The sequence below is a fragment of the Lagopus leucura genome, unplaced genomic scaffold (assembly GCF_019238085.1).
Source record: "Lagopus leucura isolate 7727_CA_CO unplaced genomic scaffold, USGS_WTPT01 Super-Scaffold_73, whole genome shotgun sequence".
Classification (NCBI taxonomy): Eukaryota; Metazoa; Chordata; class Aves; order Galliformes; family Phasianidae; genus Lagopus; species Lagopus leucura.
In genome coordinates this window covers 67,817,137-67,837,507 of record NW_024962252.1, presented here as the reverse complement: position 1 = coordinate 67,837,507, position 20,371 = coordinate 67,817,137, and the positions used below count along the sequence as shown (strand labels likewise).

Genomic DNA, 20,371 nt, shown 5'->3' with positions numbered 1-20,371 from the left:
TTAGACCTCTCGGAAATCAGAGCTTCTTTTCCATTTTGACAATGGACAAACTGGTGAAGACCTTTTGATATGCTTCAGTGTAGGAAGTCTGTAGTTAAGAGATAAGTAGCAGTGATTATTGACTGACTTTTTTATTTTCAAGGACAAGATTAAAGACTGTGAAATATTGTTCCTTTCATTGATCCTTTGATGTTAATGGGCAAACACATACTGATTTCAGTAGGTCTAGATTGTTGCTCTGTCTGCATTTTTGAACAAATTTACTTTAGAACTTGATTTATGATAATTAACTTATTTCCAAAGAAAATATCTAAGCCTTGCCCAGCTAGTATGACATTTTCATTTTTTTTCTTTATTTGCAAAATTAATCAATGTTTGAAGAAAAAAATCATGATTGGAGGCAGCACAGCCAAAATTCTACCTCAGCTGGAGATACCCCTGCCTTTATTTATTTATTTATTTATTTTTGAGAGAGTCTCAGAAAATAAAAGCTTGGAAATACACTGCCTAAGTTAGTCAGCTTTGGGGAGTTTTTCAAAGACATAATACCCACCAAAATCTTTTTGTTTATGGCAAATAGGTAGATTAGAGACATCTTGTAACATCTTTGTGTATGCAGTCCAAGATTTCCAGTACAAAATAATTTTTTGTAGTATTTTTTCACTTGAATTTATAATTAGGTCAGGCAGAGTAAGAAAACAAGCATGAGACTTCATTGGAAACTTGCTTACATCCTTTGACACAAATTCTATACCGAGTGTTGGCTGGCCAAGTAAATGGAAGGAACATGAGTATAATAAACATTTTTTGTGGTGTTTTTTTTTTTTCCTCCTCTTCAAATTTGAAGTATATAGTATACAGTTCTTGCTTTTACTCTGAAAGAAAAATTTGAACAACTGCAGAATAAGAAAGAACATAAGTTTATTTTACTGCCATACAACTATTCTTGATGTATCTTGGAAGATATTTCCCTTGACTGTCGGTACATTTCTGAGCTACTGCAGCACTGCTTACTTAAGAAGTGTGTGCTGAATCTAGGGAAATTTTGTTAGGTCATTTCAGCTTTTACTTCTGCTTTCCCTGAAGAACATTCATATTCATGCTTGGGGTCTGCTCTCTACTCCAGTGTTTGTTACAGTGCCATTTTTAATCCTCTTTCTTTCCTTAGCTTTCTGAGAAGTCCAGATCAGCCCTGTCCTGTCTCCTTTACCATGCAGTGGCCACTGTGACTCACTATTGATGCCTTAGCTTGTCACATTCACTTTTGAAAGGACTTCAAGATATTTGCAAAGTTTGGAAGAGGAGTTACTAGCTAACAGTAGGTTCTACTGTTCTCCTAGGCTAGGACTTCTAGCAGGATGTCATTAACGTGAATCTCTTTGAGATGGGAGAAAGGTAGAAAAAATGGAATGATGCAGTAGTTGAAATCTCTGTGCTTGACTTGTGCACTTCTAGCAGTGTGCAATCCACAAGGTGAAGTGCAAACACAATGTGACTTTTTTTTTTTTCCAAGATCATCCTTGTAATAAGAGCTTATGTTTTCAGAAAGGACACCTTCAAACGGAGATATCCCAAATCTAGCCAGTTAGGTGTTCTTGTCCTGTTCTTGTGGGTGTTGAGTGCAAGGCATTTCAATGCTTTTGGAAAATGAAAGCATTCTAATCTATGTGATGAAAAAGCATGACTTAAGAGACCTTATTTTTTATTTTTATCGTGGTCAGCTCTATGCCTTTGCAAATCAGGCAGTTGCTTGCATACAGCAAAGCAGCCTTGATGGTGTCCTGAGGTGTCCTCGGGACTCCTTCCTGCTGGCTGGAACAGACTCGCTCTCTCCTCCCCTGCTGCTCAGAGGTCTGCAGTGCCGACAGGACACGAGCTCTCCCCAGTTCATCCTGGAAAAAATACGGAAGCGCCCAGGCAGAGGAACGGGCAGATAGATCCCTGTTACTGTCGGGAAATGTGTAAGAAGGAGACAGGTGACATCTGCTTCCCCTTAGTCTTTCAACCCCGACTCCTCTTTTCCTTCGCTAGCCCGCATTTGTCTTCCTGCCCAGCCCTCGGGCCGTCCGATCTCATTTACGGGGTCTACCGCCAGATCCGCAGACAGCTGTAGTTTCTTGGCCGCGGGTTTCGGCGTTGGGCCGCTGCGTGGCGGAGCGGCGGCGGCAGCGCAGCACAGCAGCACCTTTGACGTGCCCGTTCCCCACGTGACGGCCGCTCCATTGCGGGGCGGGCGCTGAGCTGCCGCCGCTCCACCAGAGCGGGGAGAGCCGCAGCCGCAGCGTGTGTGCGTGCGCGCGTGTGTGTGATGAGCGATCGCCGCGTCCCTCCGCCCGCCGCCGGCTGACACCCCCAGCGCCGGGCGCGCCAGGAGCAGCGGCAGGAGGAGCCGAGGAGCCGCGGCCACCCCGCACTGACCTTGGCCCGGGAGGTAACCGAGCTCCGCGCCTTCCCCGCGGCCGTGCCGAGAGCTCTCAGGCGCCGCTGCCGCTGTCCGCGGTGCTGAAAGCGCCGCGCCGCTCTGCCCGCAGGGCTCCCCCGGCCCTTTGCCGCTGGGAGGTGCGGGCACGGCGGGGCAGGCGCCGGGCGGGGCGTGCCGAGGGCGAGATGCGGCTCAGCCCCCATCGGGAGGTCTGGGGAAGGGTTCGGGGGGGTTCCGGGAGGAGATGCTTGGGGCAGAGCTTAGTCCGCCCCGCTCTCCGCAGCCTCCGGTGCCGTCTGTAGATGGAGCACATTCTTACACCTGCGTGCAAAGCCGGAGCTACAGCAGGAGCTGAGCGCTCAGTGCGGCTCCCGGGTGAGCGTGAGGGGGGGGGGGGGAGCCGGGGCTGGCGGCTCAGACGAGGCTTTGCGGTGAACTCCGATGAAAGTAGCTGAAAGCAAGCGGGAGCGCGTTGTCGTGTTTTTGTTTGGTGCCGAGAGAAGTTTTTAAGGAGGCTGTTCTTCTCACTGTGTGTTTGAGGGTTGTGGAAGTTGCTTTTGTTCGAGCCGTGAGATTAAGGCAGACCTGAACACAAAGTCTTGGGCCCTGTCAGTCCTCCCCCCCCCCCAAACTCTGGTCAGGAGGGTGCTGAGCATCCCTGGTTGGAAGTGCATATCAGGAGGGAATGCCTGGGGCGAGGCTCCTCATGATGTGGTGGTTAGTGAGATGTCAGGGAGCTATTTGGAGCGACAATTCATTAATGTCTGAATTAGATTAACATGTTACATTCATTATTTACAGGTAAAAGAGAGTAGTGACAATAAATGCTGAATTAGCTTCAATGTAAATATCTGTAGCAAAGTTTAGAGCATACACTGAATCTAATAACATCTTGGTATAAAGTCACATCCATTAATCATCAAGGAGGGAAGGAGACCTGAGGAAGTGTCTTACTGAGACCACTTGTACCTTTTACAGCGCACCAAAAGCGGATCAAATCTGTGGGACATGGCACAAGGAAATAATTATGGGCAAAGCAGCAATGGGGTGGCTGATGAATCCCCAAACATGCTGGTGTACAGAAAGGTAAGCTTTGTTTTATGAAATCTGAAGAAGGTGCTTCAGGAAATGGTGATGTCCTGGACTCTTGCTTAGCAAGTGAGACCGTTGTTTTTACTGTTTCTCTCTACCTTCCTGAAGAGAAGCTACTGCTCTGCTTTGCCATGAATGGAGCAGTGTGATTTCAGGATGCAGTCACCTGATATGAATTTGGAATGTTTTGGCTGCTGACGTTTATGCTACCTAAGGCAGATCAAATGGCTTGTGAGAACTAGATCTATATCTCAGGAACTGCAGCGACTCTTTTTTATGAAGTGACTAGATTTCTTGTTTTGAGCAGCAAATTATATGTGCCTCAACTTTGCATCATGTTCAGAAACCGTTTAGAATTTGAAATCTTCATGTATTTACTTCATTTTATGCATTGAAACATATGGCATGTGATGGTGGTGATGTGTCAGAGTCTGGAAAATGTTGTGGGTTCAAGTGTTCACTCTCAAAATCTAGTAGTAAAATGAATGCATGTATTATACTTATCTGCAGTCACCAGAACATAAAACCAGAAAAATTGAAACAAAACACAACATGACAACACAAACATACACTCTGGGGATTCTCTCTGGAAAGCATTTCTAATGTAGTTATTCTAATGCCATCAATACACAAATTTTCAGATCCTGAGCTCCAACAGTGTGATTTATATAGTTTCTACACTTTCATTTTTGTTAAAGTAGGTGCTTGGGGATTTTGTGATGGGTTGATACATTATTACTTTTCTTTATTTCAAACTTGACAATTGTGTTTATTATCATGACTTTTTTATTCACTGGGAGAGTGACACATTTTCATAATGCAGAGGAATAGCTGTTCTTGCAAATTGAAATACGTAATTACACAACTACTTGTTTATTCCTAGAATGCAGTGCTTTCTAACTTGTTTGTGGTTGTTTCTGTCAGGTGGAAAAATCAATACTTTTTTTCTTAGAGCCCTCAACTTTTCTTTTTGTGATTTAACTGTAATACAAAATATCTGATACATATTCAGATAAATTTTTGAGGTGAACTGAGGTATCACCGGTATCTGTGATTTTTTTTTTTTCCTCAGAAATTATAAAATAGTTTCAAAATGAAGACTGTTACATACTCTATTTTTTCATTATTATTTTCAAATATGTTGCTGATTTCAGTGAGTTTCAATGGTATTTTCCATGATTTGCCATTTTGGAAAATTATGCTTTTACACAAATGAGATTTATGAACTTAATCTTAGTTATACATGCGTGTAAGAATAGACAGCTGGAAAAAATACAGTGTACCTCATCACTAACTTGACAAGTGTGTTTCAATATGAAATAATGTGCATGAATTTATATGTAAAAAACATGCTGTGCAGATATAAAGCAATATAGCGAAACTTATTGTCCTTTATAGGCTTCTGATGTTTTTGAACAGTATCTTTTCATATTTGACATGTACTTCTATGCTGAAAAAGTGCCTATTTAGTAGATGGGGAGGAGGGGGGGGGACGACACAGAGAAACAGTTTGTCTTCTCCAGTGGTGTGTATGTCTGAGTAGTGGGCTGAGCTTATCATCCATTATATTTAGTCTGACCTTATGCCACAAAAACACTGCCCCTGAGCAGCCTCCAGATTAAAAGGAAAGTTCTGAGGTGGATGACCAAAATGTTGGTGATTCAGAGAAAACTTGAAAATGAGGAGTGGAAATAGGACCTAAGGCCTCATGTAGTCACTCAGTGTCAAATACCTTTTCAGTAAATCAAAGGCATGGGGATGGTATGAATTTGTATCATCTCCAGTATAGCAGTGGTTCTTCTCTTGATGGTAAAGTGCAAGTGGTGTACTGAGTATTAAACTTTCACGAATACTGACCTTCTACGATATTATCTGCCATATTTATTTTTATACACTTCAACATATATATATATATATATATATATATATATTTTTTTTTTTATACATATATATATATATATATATATATATTTATTTTTTTGGCGTAGTAAATCAAAAGGGTCATTTAAGATGGTTAGCGTACAAAGAGTATAAACTAAGTAGTCCTTCCTTTGGGAGAAATCAAGAAATAGGCAACAAAATAATAGATAACCTTTTCAAAAATCACCTACCTTTTTCTGTAATAAGATATTGGTGTAGGTGAGTGTTTTATAAGTTCTGTCTAGAGCATAAGAGAAAGATAGGTGGAAGTCATTTCAATTCAGAATATATAATCTCTAAATATCATTCTTTAATAGCAACAGCTAAATCATGGGATTCCTTGTAATACATTAGAAAACACAATACATCTGTCATAGTGTTGGAAATGAAAGTGTTGTGCAGAGTGAACAAGGAACTAGATTTGCTGGCTTCATGAAGAACTCTTTTTTTTCTTTGGCCAACTGAAAAAGTATTAATAGTTGTTAGAAAAGAAAAAAATAAGTGCTGTTGGCTGGCTTCAGAAGGAAAATAACACTACTGAAATACACAAATGCTGGAATATTTTCTTGCTGTAGATTATACAGCGTCAACACAGGGATTAGCACAAGTTTTGTGACACGTGTGTCTGCAAGGACTAGGTGAGATACCTCTCTTGTGATAATGAAGAACTGAAATTTGGCCATGATAAATAAAGACAATGCCTTTGGCTATAAAACATGACTTAGTTGTTTTGGTTATTCTTTTAGTTTAACTCCCAGACGCTATCTGAACTAAATACAACCTAAGCTACGTGTGGTTTCAGACTTGGATTTCCTAAATCCTCATTCTGTCAGGAGTATTTTATAGAAAATATAAAACCCGCTCTTTACGGAATGACATTTTGGTGTTTGAAAATTAAGTATTTAAAGCTTTGAATTGTTATAGAGTTATTATTGCACTTTAAGTACATAGAAAAGTATTGACATGTAGGCTTGTTTTTTTGTTATTGATTTTTATTTTTTTTAAAATGTTTTTAGTTTGTCTTTGGTTTGTGATTAGTTACTCATCTGGGAGATTGAAGAAACACAGGTTATTGAAATGCAGGATAGAATATTAAGTGTAGACAACATATTATAGTTGCCTGTATTCTCAGAGAAAGAAGAGTTTCATTGCATTCTGCTTTCAGAAATGAAATATATTTTATGCTGAATTTTTGAATTAAATATTCTGTGCCTGTCTAATTCTGAATGCTTATTTGACTCTGATAGAAAGGGTAGTAACAAACATAAATAGCTCCTTATATCATTTTTATCCTGACTCTTAAGATGCTTGTATGTCAGTGCTTTTATGCCTTGGGGAATACTTTTTATTTTAATAGAATGTCAGTTGCATTATTCTATTTGGCTATCAGCCTAATTATAAAGTAATGACATGTGACACATCATTAATACTGACATACCTTGGAAAAAGTCCCGATTTTTTTTCTGCCAGTAGCCTGAGGCCAACATGAAAAATTTAAAACTCCTGCTTTTACTTCCCCTCCAACAGAGTCCATTTCAGTCGGCACTTAAAAGACATAAGACATTAGAATGCTTGCTCTTTGCTCATACAGGAATCTTAGATTTCAGCAACACTAATTTAGGGCTGGAAGTTGAGTCTTAAAGACAATTCTTCAAATGTAAATGAGGTTTATAATGTGCAGTTTTGCCTAGTTTCAGAGCTTAACTTATCCTGTTTCATCTTCTGTGTGCCACAGGTAATTAAATAAGTAGAAGTTGCATTTTGAAGAACCTCATTTTAGACATACTGCTGGTCCTTCTAAACCTTTGTTTATCTTTCTGTTCTTACTTTTCTTAGTCAAGTATAGGCTGAAAGGATTAAGAGTTCTAATTTGGGAAGTTGATGGTTATTACATTGCTGTCTGAACTAGCTTCATTTGAGAGGTGATAGCCTTATTTTGTAAGGTTGCCCTAGTCTGAGTTCTTGTGATTGAGACTTGGATTCTCTGCTTTCCTCACTGCCCCACATGTTAAGAGCTTTTGCCAAAGCTGATTAGAATTAGTAACAGTTGATGCTTCCAGTATTGTAATGAAGCTACGGAGGTGTTCTTTTGTGTCAATTGTTGAAGGTCATATGCCAGTGCCCCTGTACTGAAAATGCTAAATTTGTGATCTCGGGTACTTCTTAGTTTACCGTCTTCTGATATTCCTGCTAGAAGCTAAGCTTCCCAGGTGTGATACTTTAAAAATCTTGTTGTAAAAGAGCATTAGAACACTGTTACCAACTTCTAGTAACCATTGTCTTCTGCTTGTACAAGAGATGACTTCCAGTGTTGACTGCATATAATGTGATGCTCTCATGTGGCTTTTATCAGGTGTTCATTTGAAGATTGATAGAAAAAAAAATATGAGAACTGTATTCCCTAGAGCCTGTGAGATCAAGGAAGGACGTAGTAGGTGGGATTTTTTTAAGTGCTGTCACTCAGTTTGATAAGAGAAGAATTGCGCTGATGCACCGTGTTTCTGAATATGCTGTCGCAACCTATGCTTGCATCTTGCTTCCTGTGAAAACTGCAGAGTTTGCTACTACTGTGTTCTAAGTGCAAATGCCAGGGCAGACTAAAGGATGTGAAATGTAGTTTAATTAAAAATGGATGAATATACACAAAATGTAGTTTCTTCTGAGAAGAGTAGTGGTATTGCTGCAGTTAGTGTAGAGTGTGGATGCTGCTTTTGGTTTCATTCTGATTCTCCTAGGTACAGGGTTGACTTTGATATATCCACGTCTATGGACCTCAGGAATTCCAATTGTAAAAATAGCATTTTCCTCCCTATTCAGTATGAACATCATGGGGATGTTGTCATGCTGTTCTGGAGTGGTTGGTTGCTGTTAAAGTAAAATAGATGGTATGTAGGGGGCATGAACTCGATACTGAAGGGCAGTATATTTACTAGATTCTGTGGAGTGCCTTTCATGTGGTGAGACTACATTTTGTGTTATGGTCTCATCTCTCTTCATACTAATTTTTTCCGTTGTATCTTCCTGCTGTGCCACCTGATGCTCTATCCCATCCTGGAATGCTTACTGTCAATGCTAGCTAGAGCATATATGCTTTGGCATCATTTGTGATAACAGTGTTATAAAGGAATTGACTGTCTCACAACTATACAAAATCACTGAAATGCAACCCAAGGAAACTTGATTAAAAATACTTGAGTCTGCATGTGGCTGGATCTGCAGATGTGAGAGGCGCACTTGCTCCATATACTTACTTTGGTGATTCCTGCTGATATTTTTCTTGCTTTCTGTTCTCCTCATTCTTTCACTAGTTGTAGAAATGTATGAAGTGGTTTTGCAGTGAGAAGTTTACTGCTTCATACCATTCTGAACTTGATGTGCTCAGATCGCTAGCACTGCGGTGTTTTTGTATTTGACAGTAGAATTCTGTGCTACCATGCTACTTCCTTTCTCCATCCCATGTGTGCTATCTGAAAACTGTATGTGCCTGTTTTGATTGTGTATTGTCATTTTTAGTTTCTTTCCGTTTTGCCTTTGAAACAGTCTACATTTGTAACTATGGAAACGATGCTATTGACAGCAATGCACAATTCGAAGTAAGAAATTGTTTGTTCTGGAGTTATGAGTTTTGTTTTCTTCAGAATTGCAACATGCTTTCTAAGTGCAGGATTTTTTTTTTTAATGGTTATATGTTGTCATCTGGTACAGGTGAAACATAAAAACCGCTCTTCAAATCAATCTGTAAAGGCTGCTAAAAGAGAATAAATTGTTTGTGAAGTCCATTTACAATTGAAATGACAGATGAAGCTGTGAAGAAATAAAAAATAAAGTTAGAATGAGGTTGTCATCAGAACATGTCTGTTTAACATAGTATAAAACTTCTCAGGCAAAATGTTGGGGAAGGGATTAAACAGTGGCTGTATAACAAAATACAGTGTAAACATATGGTTTTCAAACATATCTCTGCACAGAGATATCTCTTTTGTAACAGATGCATATGGTTATTCTCTGTGCTACCAGTGAACAAGCTGAGGCATGGCAGTAACACGACAAAGCAGCGGAAAAGCTAGAAGTTATTGTTATTATTATTATTATTTTGTGTGTGTGTGTGTGTGTGTGTGTGTGTGTGTGTGTGTGTGTGTGAAATAGAAAATACAGTTTTCTACAGAAGAGGGAAACATCAGTGCCAAGCTTGCAAAATATTACCTGGAATGTCTCCAATACTTTCCATCATTATTAGTTACTTTATTTAATGAATTACAGCAGTAGGGGGAAGGAGTTGGAAATGTGTGAGCTGAATTGTCTGTGGACCAGAGTTTGGAACTGTAACTTCATCTGAAGAGAGAACTGCTGGAAGTTTGTGCAGGAAAGCAGGCTGGTCTAAAAAAAAAAAAAAAAAAAAAAAAAGCGGAAACAGCAATAGTGGCCCTTCATAAAGCCATCATAACAGTCAGGAAAGTCTTTTACTGGATAACACATAAACTTCTTAACTGTCAGGGATGAGAGCTTGGCATTAAAAACAAACAAACAAACTACCAAACAAAAAACAATCTGAAACATGGGAGAGAAATGCAACCTGCAATATTTAAATGTCTGTATGTTGCAGCCTGTTAAATCGTTCAAAAATACATTCAGGTAATAAGAAAAAAGTTCAAATGTATATATTTTAATTAGAACTCAAAATGTTTTTTAAGTTGTGAGAGTTCAGAAGTAATTGTATGACAGGTTTTGTGACAGCATATGTAAGATTTTTTTTTTTTTCCTTTCAGACTGTTGTTGAACTCCCCAAAATAAGGAGTTGGTCTGTATTGTGAGCATTCAATTTTTCTTTGAAAAGTGACAGGCTAAACCAACTTGTGTTGAGTATATGTGGTACTTTGTGGTGGGTAGTTTATAATCTTTGGGTTATTTAACCTTCTACAATTGGGGCCCATTTTGTGCTTACATGCGTACCTCTGAATGCTTCATTCTTCAGATGCTGCTATGGTTTTCTTTCAATTTATTTGCATATGTGTATGCAAATGTGTTTATGTATCTCTGTAGCTCTGAGAAGCTCCTTTATTTCTGAGGTGAACAGGGCATTGCTCTTGCTTTTTCTTACTTTTACTACCAGCTTTTCCTTCAAGTTGTGATACTGCTGTTGATGCATTAGAAACTGGAGAAATGACATCATAATGCATGTTTCATCTGCCTTTGCCATAGGAAATATTTAAGTCCATTGCTTGTTTTTCGAGTATTTTACCATTATTGGGCTATTAATTAATTAGGGTCGTCTTTGCTAACCTCTAAATGGAATTTGAAGTGTAGTTGATTTTTAGTGTTACTCACATCAGAAGGTGAAGGGTTTGTCATGTTGTGTTCAAACAAAAGATGTGGTGATTTCATTTTGAAAAACCTTAAGCAAGATCTGAATAGATCCTGGCCAGACAGAAATATACCCTTGACATACTTCTTCTCAGATTCTTGCATGGCTTTGTGAGAAGATGTTCCTGAGAATTGCATTTCAGGTAAAATGAGAATTTTGAAAATGTCAGCTCTTCTGCGTCATTTCTGCTGCAGTTTGTTTTTCTTCTTCCTTTGACTTATGGAAATCCCATTCAGCCAACATAATGTGTAGTTGTAGAGAGGAAGGTTTGCTCCACAGAAAAAGCGATATCAAGTTCAGTGCAGCTCAGATGTACAAGGATCATCTAGGTGGAAGTGAAAATTTCTTCCTTCAAGGACCAAAGAAATATTTTCTTTCTATTACATTTATTGTTGGTGTAGGGGGAAAAAAAAAAAAAAAAAAAAGCTTGTAGCCTTCGTGGAAATTATTTTTGGAAGGAATATTATACCAACCAAACACTTCTTTTGTAATATGATTGAGTCATAATTGACCAAAATTGCATAAACGTGAATGGGAAGATTGGTTTAGTGAGCATATAAAAGTGTAGTAGTCTTCAGTGTCTCGTACATATAAGGTAACAGTATTGTACCTTTCCTTCCACGCTGTTGAAATGAACTGCACATATTTGTCTATACAATTCATTCCACCTGTATATGCATTGCAACAGAAATAAATCAGTATTTCCTTGCTCTTTGGGATTCTGTTTTCAGTACTAAAGTATTTTGTAGAGCTGTTATTCAAAGTGCCCTAAATTCTGGTGGAAAAACATAGTTTTTTCTGAACTACTTTTTATTTCAGGATGAATAAGCAGTTTACTGAATGCCTTTTAAAAGAAAGACATTAGGGCTTCTTAACACCTACACTTCTCTGAATTACAGACTGTAAAATATATAAATCTGTGAACTAGATTCTGCCCTCAGGTACAGTTTCACTGTAGCTCTTGATATCAGTGGGAGCCATACATTGCATTTGATTATAGAATCAGTATCAATATAGAAGAATGGCAAAGCTCAATAAAAACAAAACATCTCCCCCTCAAAATTACATAACCTCGAGGTGTTTTATGGTAAGAATTCTCATCACGTGGCATGCTTTTGTCTGTATGCAGTGCCATATCTGGAACATCTCATGGCTGTACCATGATGTTGGCATATTTGGTGATACGGGTGAGAAATGTTTGGTCTGAAGAATAAACTCAGTATTGTAAAATGGGATGACTTCTTAGTAGCGAGTGCAGAACTTAATGTATGAATTAATGCTGTCATAGAGGGCCACGCTGAGATTTCTCTATGGGTAGAACAGTTTATTAAAATAAAAGCTGTGTCATCTGTAATATAGATAATCTATACTATAATTAAACTTGATGCTATTCTGTGAAGTTTAACTGTTCATTTTCTACAGAGTACCCTAAATTTATCAAAGTACAAATTAGACACTAAAGTACTATTACCATAGGAATTCTACTTTTAGCTATATAGAACAAGAGTTCTACCCAGCTGCTCACAGTGTTACTAGATTTCAAATGTCTCCATTTTTTTCATAGTTACTAAGCAACCACAAATCTCATTCAAGTTGCTAAGAGGTAAAGTTTTTTAGTAACTTTTCATGTAACTTTTTAGTACCAAATTGTGTCTCTTGTGCTACCTGAATCAAGCTGGGGAGGGGGGAGAAATAAAGTTCTGGTTCCTGAGGTTAAAAGTACCAAACAGTGTCCATCAGAAGGGAAGAACCATATTAATGCTCATGAGGCTAAAACATTTGTTTGGTGTCCTAAAAAAGAGGAGAAATGCTTTTCTTCCTAATACATAATCTACATCTACATTTTTTACTTTCAAAGATTTAATCTTTGATCAGTTAATACACTCCTTGGTAGGGTCTCTTCGCGTCTTTTCTGTAGGTCCTCTTTAAATACTGGAATTTCCAATTTTTGAGCAATTATTCTATTGCTGAACTGTTCTTGCGACCTGAACTACTTTGTTACATTCATTGTGAACAAAAATAGTTCTGATCTTACTTTCTCTTTACCAGCAATTCCACTAATGTTAAAATTAAATTTGGATCCTTAAGTGCATATTCAGATAATAGTAAATACACTGTTGTTCTCCTTCAGGTAATGTTGTTTGTGTCTCATTCAGATGTATATCCAGATAAAGTGTGCAGATGATCTATTACTATAATTTCATTTGTATTTTTGTATTTATCTGATTTGATGGATCTGTAGCTGTCATCACATGAACCTTTTTGACAAAAACTCAGGAGCACAGTTGATCAGGAAGGCCATAACCAGCTGTATTGTCTCTGGGATTCTTTTGTTTTATGTATTAATTTTTTATTTAATTGTTTTTGCTCTCTAGAAATTAAGGGATAGCTTTGATTCCAGTATGTTGGAGTTGGAGTCCTTTCTAGTTCTGTATTCTGGTGTTTAGGAGCTGTCATTTTAAGCTATGGAAAATAAGGTGTCCTACAGCTATGAACTCGTAAGTCTAGATTGGTTCTGTCTTTCCAACTTGCAAAGACAAGCATGGATGCTGAGATTTCAGTTTACACTGGAAGGATGTTACACAGGATCATGTATGCATTTTTAAGTTCCTTTGATTGGTCTTCCATTTATTTATTTAAACATACTGAGGAACTTCTTTTCACGCTTTGACTTTGAACTGAAATTCTGCTTTTTTGAGTCCTGTGTTTCTTGAGCTAGATGATTTTATGATGCTTGGTTTCTCTCAGAAGCGTTAAAAGACTTGGAGTAAATTCAAGGAAAAAGAAAATCGGCAAGTGAAGCATTGAAGGGAAAATATTTAGCATTTCATCATTTTGTCACTTGCAGAGTGTTCATGAGCCATACCAGGGTTGAGTGAGGCCAGCACGAATCTGGAGGTGTTTTTGGAAATAATGCTGGAGCTTCACTAGGTGGTGCTCTTCCCCCTGGGTAGTGAACAAACATTGCACTGTGGTTCTGGCAGGGTTTCTGTTGAGGAAGAATGGAGTACTGGCTCATAAACTATGTCTTCCATGGTAGGTGTTGGTGTTGATGTCCTGGTGAAACTGCTAAAAGCACCAAAGATAAACTAGATCAGTTAATTCTTTTTGCAGTTAGTAGGGTGGAAAGCCTTTACTATAATCATGAGTTCATCAACCAACCTAAGAACTGGAGCTTATTACCTGCACTTATTAAACATAAGAGATTGTTGGGATTTAGTCTTCTGCTAGCAAGCTGAAAATATAATTTCTGTGCATTAAATTCTGCACTCTTAAGTGTAAACGGAAGATGGCTAAGAGATTTGGGGAGACTACTCAGTAGAGGCTGAGACCAGGTAACTTTCATCTATTTCTTTCCTCAGAGCATGGAATGGTCTTTGCCTCTTCTTCAGAATAATGTGTCAGGATCACCAAGTGGAGCTTGTTACAAATTCAATCATTCGCATGATTTGTTCCTAGATGTTTGTGTTTTTGGTTGTTCTGGTAGGCCTTAGCAAGAAGAAACTGATTTCTGTTACAGTCTCACATTTCTCCATTATCTCGCTTTTTGAGCTTATTTAATCCATCGTAAGACATGGTAAATGGATTTTAGATGAGTATTCAAATTTGACATGAATATCTTAGCATCTGTTGATGGTTTAGCCATATTGTTGGCTATGTCTAAATATTTTAGTCCTATTCTTTTTGCAAGCTATGTTGAGTAGATAGAATACTTACATGCTTATTTATTAGTCAGTTATACTTAAGAGTGTTAGCAGAAGCAATCAGCATGAATGTGTTTTTAGCTATACTTCTGACAATCTTTCTCAAGATGGAAGCATCTGTTAGATGCAGTTGAGGGGGAAAATGTTTCCTTCCTGATTTTTTTTTTTTTTTTTTTTAATTTAAGCAGTGATTTTTTTTCTTCTTTTTACATGGTAGATGTAGACACAGGATTTTACTTTGTGTGTCTCCAACTGCAGAATAAATGCTGTCCTCACTCAGGTTATTAATGTTCTTGAAAATTACCAAGTCGTTTCTGTGCAAGCAAAATGCTATAGAAGTTCTTATTCACTAGTGTCCTGATGGTAGCACGCTAGAAGTGTGAAAAATAGGCTTTTTTCACCAAAGTCGGCAATACTATAGAGTGATCTAAATGAAATCTTATGTGGTGTTTGTATTTTCCAGTTTCCCTTCAAAGTAAATATCACTATTAAAGCAGTGAATGATTTCTGACAAGTGAGAATAAATGAGACGTTAGTCAATAGCCAGCGTAACTCCTTTTTCATGAATGAAGATATGAATGATGCCTCGAGGATGTAGTTTGCATTAGAATATAGTAGAAAAGCAGTGGCCAATAGAATACTGCACTGAAATGCATTAGTAGTCATACTTTTTGCTAATGCTAGGATGATTTGTGATGAATGATCTGTTGTATCACACTTCTAATCTGTCAGATCCCAGCCTATTGCCTTCCATTTAAGATTCAGTGTGGTCTTGCAGAGGGAGACTGAGCATGGGAGAATTAAGGTTGTCTGTGTTGTGCAGCTGAAGGGTTTTGGGGAAAAAAAAAAAAAAAAAATTCCATATCAAGGAAGCAAAAAACTTTATAGGCCCTTTGCGCTTAGCTGTTTTGGAAAGATATATAGATATTACTTAAATGGATGAATCAGTGTGTATCTTAAAAGTAAACAACCCTTACCTACATTTTTGAGAAAGAAAATTGGAACTACAAAAACTCTTCATTTGTACAGTACTGCAAAAACTGTAGATTCCTCATCGTTGGTGAATTGTTGTACTATCACAAGAACACAGAGCAAAGAAGCTTGTCTAAAGTCAAATACTGCATTTAGAAAATAAGGCACCGAGAACATGGATACGATTCATTGTTCTGATTTCCCATTTGACAAAATGGTAGCAATTTTGTTCCTCTGTTTTCCATTTGTAATTTATAGAGAATTAAACTAAACTTTAAAGGGACACTGAAGATAAAGCTAATTACGTTTTTGGACAGCGGGTAGTATGGTGATGGCAGTATCACTGCAATGAATATTGCCTTTTTTTCCCTCATAATTGTTTTTCCAGTTACATTTTTAGAATTCGCTGTGATTATGTGATTCATTACAGTTCTAACCTTTGACTTTCTGATTTAAAAAGTTCTGTATTATTAAACAGACTTGCATGACTGCTAAGGACTGGCCAGCATGCCAGAATCATAGAATCACTCAGGTTGGAAAAGACCTTAAAGATCATTGAGTCCAACCACATACTACCTTAACTCAAACAACCCTTTGCTAAATCATGTCCCTGAGCACCACATCCAAACGTTTTTTAAACACATTCAGGGATGGTGACTCAACTACCTCCCTGGGGAGCCTATTCCAGTGCTGCGGGACTAATCCAGTTAAGGGATTCTGTGTCCTTTTTGGGTGAAGTTTTTCTGGCATGGAGGACTTTGACTTTCAGTGGAGTGTTGAGCAGAGATACAGTGGCTAAATCTCCACATGGTGTGCTGGTAATATTCTTCCTGAAGTCATCTTATCTGTTCCTTTACCTGTTTTGAGTTCTCCTCTTGGTGATGACGGGGGGAAGGAATGTACATGACCTACAGTACAGGCCCATCTGTGAATACCAGATGGCATCTATAGTAGTTTTTCCAGTAATTTGGTTATTTTCATTTCAATTTCTTGTAAACTGCCTAGGAAAACTCATGCACTGAAAAAAGAATATTGGAAGTACTGGCCTTTATTGATGATGTGGCATTTTCTGTTTTCTTACCACTGCAGCCTAACCTCATTTCTGTAATGCCAATGAATGCTGAGCTTGAAATAATGTGAAATTCTAAAAGCACAGAGAGGATATCTGTATCTGAAATGGTGTGTGGGAGCCATGTTTAGCCATGTTTGAAGGAGTTTGCTTTCCAGCAGTTTAAAGATAATCAGGGTGCTGAGCAAGAATCAAAGCGAGTATATGTAAAGAGGCATTCATTCACATTGTCTTCACCGAGCTTCATTTTTTTGGTAACCTTTACTGTAATTGTACCTCTCAGCAGTATATCTTAATGTTGGAGCATTCACTATGCTAAAGTATAAAGTCCTGCTTTTTAATCTTTAAACATGTGCTATCCATATGAATAATATGACTAGTGAAGATCTGAATGAACCTATGCTGTTCTATGCACTGCATTCCTGTGAAACAGGAGTAGATATGCAAAACAGTGGGCTATTTGTAATGTTTTTTTTTTTGCACTAAGTTTAATTGACATCTGTGTCACAGCCAGCAATATTTGTTTCCCCAAGGTGCGTGTGCATGTGTATTCATGTTTGCAGTTGTTTGAGTTATGACTAAGTTTATCCATCTAGCTTAAATCAATCCATGCTTTCAGTGTGGTCCTTTCTTTTACTATAATACCATACACCTATCTGCATAAAAAACATAGAAGTGTGTTTCAGGTGGGCTTCCCCCTAGAAATAAGATTATACCATCAAAAGTGCATCTTGTCCATAGAAATGCATCAGCAGGTTTGGGCATTTCATAACCACTATTCTGTCAGATCATTTTGTGATAGCTGTGTAATGTTTACTTGAAGACATTAAAATGTATTCAAATTTTTTTGCAAGTACTGCTTCTGATCTAGCAAGTCCCACGTGTTCCGTGTTGACCTCTGCAACAGATATTGCAATTTCTTTTTGGTAGTTTCTATTCATTTACCTCTTCTTCTCATAAGACTGTAGCTCTGGAATGATAGCTTTGCTAATGATTTCAAATATTTTCTCCACTTCGTAGTATTGTCTAGCTTCTTTTTCACTTCTCATAAACTTTTATTAAGTAAGATTAAAAGCACCTTAATATGTCACTTATAAACCAATTTATTTGCCAAAAGCATCACCTCAGATGATGTCTTTTTTCAGTTATAAATAACATTAAGATCAATATCACTTCAAGTTGTTAGAGTCTTCTTGGATGCTCATGAGGCTGAGTTGTAATTGTAGACAGTTCAGGATTTTGAGTCTGATGTTATGTTGGATTTTGTGCTATTTCTGGTAGCATCCAAGGTAGGATTATTTTAAGCCTGATGATATGTTGAGTTTATATTGTTTCTGGTTGTGTCTGAGGTAGGCATATGACAAATTACAATTGACATCCAATGAAGCTGTTCCTTCTGCAATCACAAAAGTTTTAGTGAGCTATTATACATTCATTTTTTTGCATTTTAGTTCATTTTTCACTGATTCAGCTCAGTACAGAAACTCTATAAAAAGCTTAATTTTATTGTATTGAAATTTTAGCCTAAACCCTAGAGCAAGGAACCAAATCATACACACAGTACAATTGGAGATCTGAATTAAGAGATCTGTTTACTTATAAATACGATGCTTTGCTAATTATTTGCAGTTAACAGGTAGTAGTTACAGGAATTTGGATAGTACATTACTTTATAATATAGCAAAAAGAAAACTAGTCTGGTTGTAGATATTAAGGACATTATTTAAGCTTCTGATTTTTGCCTTTTCTGAAATACCTGGAAAGCCACACAATTTGTCTTGTAAATCTTCCATAGTCTAAGAATTGTGATCCACTTCAAACTGTTGCTTCTCTATGCTACTTTTAAGTAATAGCAATTCTAAATTCTAAATAGAATTCTAAAATCTAAATAGAAAGACCTCTTCTAGCTTATTGTAATAATAATTTACAAGGGCCTTTTTTGGTTTTAACTTTTTTTTTTTTTCTTCAATTTGCTATTTTGCACTGCTCACCAGACTTTGCAGTTCAGATGAAAAGAGTCTTTGATAGTCTGTGCTTCACTAGGAATGCAAGAGAAAATGCATTTCATCTTCTGGTCTGACAAATTGATTTTTTTTTCTGCAGAGTATTGCTTGATCTTAAAGCTTGAAAGTGATGTATTAATGTCTCAGATCTATTTCCATTCATCGTTCTTAAAATGGAATTTGCGAGTTCTGAATTTTGTCTGTTTTGGAATCTTTTTGAAGGAAAAGAGATTTTTTTTTTTTAATAAACATAAAGTTAAGGAAAATGTTGTGTATATTATTTCATTATTGGCTTCAGACATACTTCCCTAAGGGAAGATATTGTCTTTCACTTAGAATTGCTTTTCCAGTTGCAGAATTCAGTTGCAGTATTACATGAAGTTTTTCTTCAGTATGTTTAATTTCTATTTTTTTTATTATATGGAAGTACATGTATGATTGAAAACTAAGCTGTACATTCTTGATTTTAAGTATGTACTCAACTGCGATGCTCATCAATACAAATATCTTCCAAAAAATTTCCTGATTTTTTGCAAGCACCAATCTAGTGGAAGAATTGATGCATTTACATCTGCAAGCTAGATTGTTTAAGAACTTTATTTTTCAAGTTAAGACAATTATATTTTATTCTGTTGAATGACCTCACTGGGGAAAAATATGTTTAGGGAGTTACGAGGACTGCTCCAAAAGTAATACCACCTATTTTATTATGTTGGTCTGTGGTGTCAGAGGTGGATAATGGTGGTATGGCAGTAGAGGTTGAATCTTCCCATCAGTAGTCTATTCCTTTTGTTGCTATGTGACGGATGGCAGCAGAGAAGAGTATGACTCAATGGTGTCTTATATGGTACAAATAGGGAACAAATGTGTGCCACTGGATTCCTCCATGCAGAAGAAATGGCACCCACTGATGTTCATCAGTGTATGCTGAACATTTCTGGAGATCAAAGAGTGGAAGTGCGCACAATGGGTCAATGGGTGCTGTGTTTCAGCAGTGGCAGCAGTGAGAAAGATAAGCCGTGTTTTGGATGGCTGTGTCACACTACTAAATGGAGAGCTATCAGCTTATCCATGCAAATCTGCTAATGGCGGTGACTGTGCTGAAAATATTTTGTAGCTGAGAATTTGTTCTATCAAATACTGTTATTGTACTCTTGTCTGTTGTAGTTTCCATGAAAATATGTATGAAGCATTACTTCTGGAGTTACCTATGTGTATTACTAAAAAATCTTTGGCTTTTGTATTGCAGATTTGAGGGATTAAATACACAAACTTGTTATTAATGTTACTTGCAGTTGTCATAAAAATCTTGACAGTTGTGTTTGTGAGGCGCTTAAGTTTCAAAATTGTATTCACAAGTGCATATCTATCATGTGACTGTATAACCATTTTTCAATCGCCATTTGAATTTTTGGTTACTATAAGCCTTGAAATATAGTACATACTACCCATTGATACTTGTCTGAACAAGCATTTCTGTAATTCTGCAAAAAAAAAAAGGGGTCTGTGTAAGCTCATAGACTAATGTATGCTTTAAAGAAATCTACACAGCAGTATTTCAGTTGCAGAATAAAAAGTGAAAACAGTTTTAAATGGATGGTCAGAAGCACAAGATCTTAGTACAATGGTCAAGTCTTAGAACTGCTAGAAAGTTTTTGGCAGTTTACATTTTGACTGTATGCTAAACTACAGTAGTAGTTTTCCTGACTGCATAGTCATGGCTATCTGAAGTTTGGTAAGATTGGCCTTTCTTTTGGTCAGTGCAGGTCATCTGAAGCAACTAGCAACAAGGCTGGTTCTCTGAGTCTTAGTGGAAGAAAAACTTCA

At 37.5% G+C, this 20,371-nt stretch overlaps 1 long non-coding RNA gene across 1 annotated transcript in view; it reads left to right on the top strand.

Annotated features, from left to right (window-relative positions):
* Nucleotides 1-19,450, top strand: part of LOC122185793 — a 39,439-nt gene extending 19,989 nt beyond the window's left edge. The window contains exons 2-3 of the long non-coding RNA XR_006180974.1: nucleotides 3,401-3,508; nucleotides 19,402-19,450. This is a non-coding gene — a long non-coding RNA (uncharacterized LOC122185793). The remainder of the gene's footprint in view (nucleotides 1-3,400; nucleotides 3,509-19,401) is intronic.
* The last annotated feature ends 921 nt before the right edge of the window (nucleotides 19,451-20,371 follow it).